The following is a 9,906-nucleotide window of genomic DNA, read 5'->3' on the forward strand; positions in this document are numbered from 1 at the left end:
GGGCAACGTGTGATAACAGTGATCATGGATCTCCACTTATTAGGGATTTAATGGGATTAGATTGTATTCCTTTCCTGCAGAGATGCTATGGAAACATACATGGTGGCTTGTAAAGCCTAATGTGGTGGCTACATCTCCTCCAGGAGCTAACATTCTGTTTGTCGCCACCATAAATTCCGTGTTTTGTAGCTAACAACAGCACCTACCAAAACATCAAGCCTCAATTACACCACAAGAGATTTATCACAAGCCATCACAATATTGATTAAGGGGGCAGGAACCAGTGGCAGTATACTGAATTCTTGGAGCCCCCTATAACCTGACAATTAACATTTATTACATTTCGGGATCAATAAATACATGGATGTTAATATTTTATCATTTCTCACTCTCTCTCTGTGTCAGTCTTACACTAATAGAACACAACATCCAGACGACACAGAAATGACCAACACAAAAGCAACCCGAGAGAGCAAGCAACGAGAAAACATTTGTAAGTCTGAGTTCGATTTCAGTGCGGACTTGATTCTCCCATACCAATACAATCATCTCTTTAGCCATTATAACCCCCTCCCCTTTCAGAATGGCTCCACAATGATTTATTATCAAGGGCCATCATCTAAATGGCCAATTTACACACCGAGTTATTTTGCATATTTTACAGATTTTTTTTTCGCCGTTACAACATTGCATTATTTACACAACAGCGATCGCCACACGACAATTATTGTTATTGTAGCTTAATTTTATCCCAGTGGTGAAGACAACTGCTATAGGTATCCACCCTTAACATATGACAGCAATATACACACCTCACTATAAAAGCTGTATGCTGCACTTACACATGATATTCATTTTTTTATTTATTTTATGGATTTATTTATTTTTAGCAAAAATAAGACATAATTGGGGTTTGTCACTGATCACTTAATGATCACTGGTTTAATACAACATGTGAGATCAGTGTGCACCACAGAGGAAAGGCATGACACATTTTGGAGAGTGTGGAACCCCAGATTGTTACAGGGAGTCATAGGAGCTGTGCTATTATTCTACGCCATTCATTTTCTTACCTTGCATGTATAGCTTTGTGTGACGGCAGGATCAGGACAAGCTTCTTTTTAAACACAATTCCTCAGCCTCTTCAATACATCTGCATGCTCCATTTGTCAGGTCAGCTGATGATTCCCAATGAAAGGATTTATCCGGGCACTGCATAATTGGGAACTTGAGCACTAATTGCATATAAATGCAGTTCCCTACATGAGATGCTATGGCTGTCTGCTGTGTGTGTGCATTATTTCAGCCAAATAGGTCAGATTCATGAAATAAATGATAAACCGTGTCCGCCTCTGGATTCCAGATGCAATGTGTGCAGCAAAGTGTGTGGATTTGCTGGCTGTACTAGGCATCTCACTAAGGTACCACATTTAAACCCCTCTGAAGCAGTTTAGTAGATGAGATGTAAAGCAGGCTGCAATTGGTTAGCTGGAAGCAGGCTTGGATTGGTCACATACAGGGCTTTCCAATAGGTTGGTCCTAATGTGATTGTTCTGATGGTCTTTACATGTCAGGGGCCGTGTGCAGCCTGAGGTTCACTCTGTCACTTCCCCAGGAGCAATGACGAGTCTGCACAATAGGAAAAGCAAAGCTGGACCAATACAGGGCAAGCATTGGAACTGCAATTTAATATCACTAATTAATCTAAAGAATGTTTTTTTTTTTTCATTTAATTTTAGCTCAGGAATAAACCCAGACATGTAATTAGAAAATTACAATCTGAGCAATGTATAATACACTGCAATGCTTTCGACAGCGAAACAAGGGAACAGCCACGTATCTAATTTGCACTGTGAATAATCTAATTAGATAAATATAGAAAATCTTATGGTGGTCTAAGGCCTCTTTCACACGTCAGTGTCTCCGGTACGTGTAGTGACAGTTTTCTCATGTACCGGAGACACTGACACATGTAGACCCATTCAAATGAATGGGTCTATGCAGATGTCAGCGTGTTTTCACGGGCCGTGTGTCCGTGTGCAAAATACGCTGACATGTCCGTTTTAACACGGACACACGGCCCGCAACACGTGCTGCACACGCACGTGCACACGGAGAACAGTTCACACTGTCCTCCGTGCTCACGGACGGCCGCCGGGGAAGGAGCGCTACAGTAAGCGCTGTTCCCCTGCGGCTGGTGCTGAACACGGCTGTCATTCTTCTCTCCTGCTCTGCCGGCAACAGCGAGCAGGAGAGCAGAATGAATGAAAACCCGATGTGGGGTCCCCCTCAGTTTGTGTCTTTGGTGGGAAGGCAGAGTGCGCAACAGGAGAAGGTTGACTTCCTCTCCACAGCACGACATCAGCAGACCAGGCCGCATGACCTACGATCATCCACCTACAGACTGTGAGCAGCTCGTGACTGTGGGCCCACTCACCTCTGATACAGAAGATACATCCCGTACCGTTCCGCTAACTGTAGGCGGTGCGTGCTGCAGGCCTCACCGGGGGAATCACGCAGAGCCGACCAGTATATCCCCGGCCCTGGCCACTGTACTGGATCCTTCCACAGCGGCCCCGAAGAAGCCTTCGCTACCGAGACCTCGTTCCGGGACCTCAAAGCTATGCCTAGGAGAGCCAGGATACATCACGGCAGTCGGGAGACAGTGCATCACATTCTTCCAGGACCAGGCCAGAGACTTCACCTGTCACGTACGGTGCCACCGCGGGATCTCCAAGCCTTCATCCTCTGGGAACATCAGACTGATAAGTTTACCCTTTTGTTGAGCATTTATTCTCTTCCTGAACCTCAACCCCCATATCTCCTTTATCCTTTCCCTGCGAGGAGTACTCCCTGTAATAAACCCCTGTTAACTCTTGATCTGCCTCCTGCTTGTCACTGCATCCCGCGTTCCTGCATAACCCTAAACTTTTTCTTCTGATGCCACACAAGGTGATGTCTGGATGTCACCATCATTGGGGTCATTTATCTCCTGAAATCCTCATAACAATAAAGAAATAAAAACTGCATCAATATTCTTGCTGAACTAGTGAGGCCTCTAGTGGGACACTGAGGCCGTTTTGGTCTATTTGTTATGCTGATAATTTATTTGTTGGTTATTTTATTCATTATGCTTACTTATACAGCGTCATCATATTCCACAGCACTTTACAGACATTAACATCACAGTCCCTATTTCCTATCAGTTTGTATTTGGAGTGAGGGAGGAAACCCACGCAAATATTAGAAGAACTTACAAACTCCTTGCAGATGTTGTCCTTGGTGGGCTTTGAACCTAGGACCCCAGAGCCGTGCTGCCCATCCATTCCTACCAATAAAAACCCATTATAGGGGTAGTTAAGAGAAGAGAAATGGGCTCTATATATTCTATACTAAAATATTTAACCAATGGTCTCCAGTTCCTATAATCTTAAAAAAATTTAATCTCATAACAATGCTGGAAAAATGAAATGTTTCTCATGTTGGCTTTCAGAAGGCATACAAGTGCCATTCATTTATCGATAAATTTCATGAACTATCAGTCAGATGAAAGAATACTGAACCAGTGCCCCAAGACTATAGTTTGAGCAAGCAGCACATATTCCAGTCTGTAGTCATTTTAGAAGTATTTTGTGCCTAAACACTGACAGGCAGGTACAGTGGGGAAAGTAAGTATTTGATACACTGCTGATTTTGCAAGTTTTCCCACCTACAGTGGAGTGGAGAGATCTATAATTTTTATTCTAGGGACACTTCAACAGTGAGAGACAGAATGTTAAAAAAAATCCAGAAAAGTACATTGTATGATTTTTACAGAATTATTTTGCATTGTATTGCATGAAATACAGTAAGTATTTGATACAACAGAAAAAAGCAAACTTAATATTTGGTACAGAAACCTTTGTTTTCTGTAGTTTTATACCAAGTTTGCACACAGCACAGCAGGGCTTCTGGCCCACTCCCTATGCTGCTCTGTGCAAATTATGCTCTTCAGATTCTATGTATTGCATCATTTCCATGTTGTGTATGGTATCTGTTTTTGCTTTCTGCTCTGCTGCCATCTGGTAGCCTTCTCTGTATAGCACCCTGTAATTCATTAATTTTATGGGCATGCCTTCCACTTCCGATTCAGGGGTCACGTCTTCTTCTTCCTGCTGGCAGCCATTTCATTTTTAGTCTGCTTGCTGTTGTGAGAGGACACGCTTGAATCAGGCTTAGGAAGGCATCAGTATTTCGATCACTCGTCACAAATACACTTTCTGTACTTGGATCAACTCTGGAGAAGTTACTGTATAACCATTGTACGCTGTACGTCCAGATTTACAAATAAACAAGTCCGGATTGCACAATCCCTGGTATGTATCATCTCTCTGGACGCTGAACAGCATTGGTCCTGTCTTCTCTGCATGGAGGAAACGGAAGGTAGGAATCTCTCACAACCCCTATTAATCAACCACACCTCCATTCGCCTCATATGGGGACAGAACAGTCGAAAGACTGCCTTGAAGCCCGGCAAAAATCACCCTTATGTCCCAGTCCATGTGCCCATGCTCTACCTGCTCACATACTGCAGCCCTGCTCTGATAAGAAATCTTCTGCAGCATCACTTCAGACCGCATTGTGCATAAAGACTCTCTGTATATTACACCACATCACTGCAGATTGTCGGACTGCAAAAACCCCTCAATTCTCCCAAAACACCTTGGGAATATTATCAGGGGGCATCAACAAAGCTGCAGTGCGATTTCTAGCCCCCAATTCAAAAGTTCAGTTTCTTAAAGAGACAGCGCACCTTAAATCAAAATGGCCGAAAAGGACCAAGAAACAGAGCAAATACAACCCGATACTGTCCATTATGAAGACCGGGAACAGTCTACAAGAGAAGTGGGCAGTGAGCGTCTCCAGGTACAAAAGGTCACATGACGTCACCTTTCCACCATTCATTCAGTTCTGCAAGTTCATCGACGAACAGGCCCAAATGAGAAACGAACCTAGCCTGGACTTCCTGGAGTCTAACACTACAGCTCTAGCAACACCGCCATCAAGGTATGAAAGCATCACACATAGACGCAAGGACTTGAGAAACAATGTAAGCATCAGAAAGACTAACCTGCCACCATCTGCAGTAACTGCAAAAAACAGTACACAATTCCGTCGAGGGATAAGTCTTTCAATCGTGAGTGTCCCATTGACATAAAAACACACTCATTGAACAAGAGTAGAGGCTTCAGGTCCAAAACCATGCAGAAGTGCAAGAAAATCCTCAGCGAACTTGGGGTACCGTATAAACTCGAATATAAGCCGAGATTTTCAGCCCATTTTTTTGGGCTGAAAGTCCCCCTCTCAGCTTATGTTCGAGTCATATACACAAGGGGGTCAGAGGGGGAGGGGGGGCGGGGGTGTCAGGTCATACTTACCAGTCCTGGTGCTGTCTCTTCAGCCCCCTGCTTCTCTGCGATCTCCCTTCCTTCCTTCAATTGCGCATATCCATGAGTTTTAATGAGCGGTACCACGTGACCGCTGAAGGCAGGAAGGGAGATCGCGGAGAAGCTGGGGGCTGAAGAGACAGCGACAGGACGGGTAAGTATAGCGATACTCACCTGTCCTGCGTCCATGGCTGCTTGCTGCTGTCTGGCATGTCATCTGTCAGTGACGTTCAGACAGCAGAGGGCGCGGTGACGTGGTTAGTGCACGCCGTGCCCCCTGCAGTCTGAACGTCACTGACAGATGACGTGCCAGACAGCAGCAAGCAGCCATGGACGCAGGACAGGTGAGTATCTCAGGTGCCAGCAGTGACACCGGCACCTGGCCCCCAGCAACGGAGAGGTATGTAATTTTTTTTATTTTTAAATGCAGCAGCAGCGGCAGCACATGGGGCCATAATCTATGGAGCATCTTATGAGGGCAGCATATAGGGGCATAATCTATGAAGCTTCTTATGGGGCAGCATATGGGGGAATAATCTATGGAGCATCTTATGGGGGCAGCATATGGGGGAATAATCTATGGAGCATCTTATGGGGCAGCATATGGGGGAATAATCTATGGAGCATATTATAGGGGCAGCATAAGGGGGAATAATCTATGGAGCATCATATGGGGGTAGCATATGGGGGAATAATCTATGGAGCATCTTATGGGGGCAGCATATGGGGAATACTCTATGGCGCATCTTATGGGGGCAACATATGGGGGCATAATCTATGGAGAATTTTATGGGGGCAGCATATGGGGACATAATCTATGGAGCATCTTATGGGGGCAGCATATGGGGGCATAATCTATGGAGCTTCTTATGGGGCAGCATATGGGGAAATAATCTATGGAGCATCTTATGGGGGCATAATCTATGGAGCATCTTTTCCACCCTAGGCTTATACTCGAGTCAATAAGTTTTCCCAGTTTTTTGTGGCAAAATTAGGGGGTCAGCTTAAACTCGGGTCGGCTTATACTTGAGTATATACAGTATGTTTCAAGTGCTGCGCCTCATTAGAACACATTGCCAAGGATTGTAAATCTACCATTAAGTGTGAAGAGTGTCATAGTGACAAACACTCATCAGTAGAGTTGAGCAAAACGGGTGGGTCAAATTCAAAAGTCGCCGACTTTCGCTAAAGTCGGGTTTCGCCGGGCGAAACTCGACCATAGCGTGAGGTCGGCCATGCGGTCACCGACCTGAGCGCCAAAGTCGGATTTCCCAGAATGCTTGCACGTGACTTTTTTCAGCCACTGATCACAAGGACATACACTGTGGGCAACAAGATGCCATGTGCAGCATCCGGGGAGAGAGAGATATTTTGTGCACTTTAAAAAAGCGGTCCGGCATGTAGGTCTGTTTACTGTCTTCCACTCCCTGCCGACTTTGCTTCCCCATTGACTTGCATTGGGTTTCGTGTTTCAGTCGGACCTTCGACTTTTCCCGATAGTCGGCCGATTTCATTCGACTCGACTTTTGAGAAAGTCGGATTTCATGAAACCCGACTCGACCCTAAAAAAGGCAAAGTCGCTCATCTCTACTCATCAGCCTTGCATCCAACCTCAGCTACCAGCGATCCAGCAGTCGCAGTTACCTCTATTCCAGCTACAAGCCATGGCAGGGATTCACAGAACAATGCCAAGTCCACCACGGCTGTCTCCTGCTCATGCTCAGAGGTATGTGGAGAGAGCCAAAGTGATAAGTGCTGTGCCAGGATATGCCTAATCAGAGTTTATCCAGAAGGACATCCAGAGAAGGCAGTAAGAATGTATGCAATCATTGACAATCAGAGCAATCGATCCCTAGCTGGGCCTAAGTTCCTTGAAGCCTTCAGAATCAAGGGACCAGCAACGCCCTATACTCTGAATACTTGTTCAGACCGCATAGAGACTAGCGGCAGAAGGGCACAAGGTTTCATTGCTTCTCCTATCAACGGAGGCGTAGAAATACCCCTAGTAGACAAAAACATGAGGGGCGTTCCAGCTGATAAAATTTGTTGCTTTATTGAAAAAATAGTACAGTGGCTTACTCCTCAAGAGTAGATGGATGTGCTATGAGGCACTGAGATACCAGCTACGCGTTTCGACCCTACATGGGTCTTTATCACAGCTGGAACGCCCCTCATGTTTTTGTCTACTATCAACTATCGTTGGGTCCAGACGAGGTTCCGTGCTGTGGCTGTGGTTGGTGAGCTGGCTAGGGCTTTTTTAGCCCATTTTTTCTATTTATAGAAATACCCCTGCCTACACTAATTGAATGCGATCAAATACCCAACCAAAGGGACGAGATTCCTACTCCAGAAGCTGCATTCCACCAACCGCAATTAAGGCACCTAACCAGCATTATCCCACCTATGGACACAGACGCTGAAATCCAACTTCTGCTCAGCAGAGACAATTTAAGGATACATAAGGTCTGCCAACAGTGTAATGGTCCTGACTACGCTCCCTACGCCCAGAGACTCGATTTGGGGTGGGTAGTCATAGGAAATATATGCTTGGACCGAACAGGAGTCGATTCCTTTAAGACCTACATATGCCAGGACGGACTCACTACTTTTTGCAAACCATGCCCTCTTCACTACGAGGTGAAAGAGAAGCCTCCAGATTCCATACAGCTGCCTAACTTCATTCCTTGTCCCTATGCAGACGACTTGGGAAGATTGGTGTTTCGTACAACTAAGGATGACAACAAATTAGCCCCGTCAATGGAAGACAAGTAATTTGTCAGAATAATGGACAATGAGTTCCTTAAGGATGAGACTAATCACTGGGTTTTTCCCCTACCTTTCCGAGTTACCAGGGTAAGACTCCCGAACAATCGTGAACAAGCCTTGTCCAGATTTAACTCTCTCCAGCGGACACTTAGCAACAAACCGGAGATGAAAGAACACATTGTCACCTTTATGGGCCAAATATTCCATAATAACCATGCAGGGCCAGTGCCTCCCTTAAAGGAAAATGAGGAGTGCTGGTACCTACCCTCATTCGGAGTATATCACCCGTGGAAACCTAAGCAAATTAGAGTTGTCTTTGATTCAAGCGCCAAAAATCAAGGCATATCTCTCAACAATGTCCTCCTCACGAGTCCTAATCGGACAAACAACCTAGTAGGAGTGTTAATGAGGTTCAGGAAAGAACCCATTGCCATCACCACCGACATTGAACAGATGTTCCACTGTTCATTAGTCAGTGGCAACCTATGGCCTGCAGAAAAACGCACAAGAAGGAGAGTTCGAATATGGAACAGATGCCAGAGACTTTGTAGAGAAAGACTTCTACATAGATGATGGACTAAAATCTCTACCAACAGAAGAAGCGGCGATTGACCTACTTAAGAGGACCCAAGGTATGCTGTACCGAGCTAAGCTTAGACTGCACAAAATAGCTTCAAACAGCCTGGCTGTCATGAAAGCTTTTGAGTCAAGTGACAACACACCAGCACCAGGATTCAAGGCCATAGACCTGGGACTAGACTGTCCCCCTGTGCAGAGAGGCTTAGGCCTGAGGTGGTACCTGTCAGTCGACGCCTTCAGTTTCCAAATCAACTGTGCACACAAACCATTCACTAAACGTGGTGTCCTGTCAGTGGTGAATAGCTTATATGACCCAATGGGAATCGTAGCTCCAATTACCATACAAGGTAAATCCCTTCTGAGACAGCTTTCTGAAACCGTCAAGGACTGGGATGCCCCACTCCCTCCTGATAAGGAACCAAAATGGGAAACATGGGAGCAGTCTTTGTGTGCCTTGGATGAAATCCATATACTAAGATGCTGCGCCAGAATCTCACTTGCTGCTAGCACTAGGACGGAGCTTCATGTGTTCTCGGACGCATCCACGGAGGCCATTGCAGCAGTTGCCTATCTGAAGGTAGCGGGATCCGACAATCAAAATCATGTTGGGTTCGTTTTCGGCAAGGCTAAGTTGGCCCCCAACCTGGACCCGCAGAAGCGAGTAATAGCGAAACGGCCGTTGTCCGGCACCTCCCTCCCCTAGCATTCCTATAACGTCCTGCATGTCCACACATCTATTGATGGAATTTATGTGAAATAAAGACGCACAGTTTTTCAGCTATATCGGTGAGTGCTGCATATTTCTTCTTTTTTCGCTTCACATTGAAATATTCATGTTTTTTTCATGCAAGCACCTCCGTTTTTTGACTGAAATATATACCGCAATACTTCAGATGAATAGCTCCATCTGTTAATGTGGTGATTTGTGTGCCCTAGTATGCCGTTCATCTGTTTGCTCTTTGCTAAGTTGGCCCCCAAGCCTGACCACACTATTCCCAGGCTTGAACTCTGTGGGACCGTGCTTGCAGTAGAAATTGCAGACTTTATACAGCATGAGTTGGACACCGAGATAGATGACGTAAAATACTACAGTGACAGTAAGGTTGTCTTAGGTTACATCTACAATCAAACAAGG

At 45.4% G+C, this 9,906-nt stretch overlaps 1 protein-coding gene across 2 annotated transcripts in view; it reads right to left on the reverse strand.

Moving 5' to 3' along the window:
- The window catches only part of LOC141086308 (mannosyl-oligosaccharide 1,2-alpha-mannosidase IA-like), a 280,603-nt gene extending 279,101 nt beyond the window's left edge, over window positions 1–1,502 (reverse strand). The window contains exon 1 of one of the 2 annotated variants that reach the window (XM_073572272.1): window positions 1,074–1,502. The gene's annotated coding sequence lies outside the window, so the exon portion shown is untranslated. The remainder of the gene's footprint in view (window positions 1–1,073) is intronic. The other variant, XM_073572270.1, reaches the window with a different exon arrangement.
- Between the last annotated feature and the right edge of the window lie 8,404 nt (window positions 1,503–9,906).

Source organism: Dendrobates tinctorius, unplaced genomic scaffold (assembly GCF_039654945.1).
Source record: "Dendrobates tinctorius isolate UK_male_01 unplaced genomic scaffold, ASM3965494v1 ptg000007l, whole genome shotgun sequence".
In the NCBI taxonomy this organism is placed as follows: domain Eukaryota; kingdom Metazoa; phylum Chordata; class Amphibia; order Anura; family Dendrobatidae; genus Dendrobates; species Dendrobates tinctorius.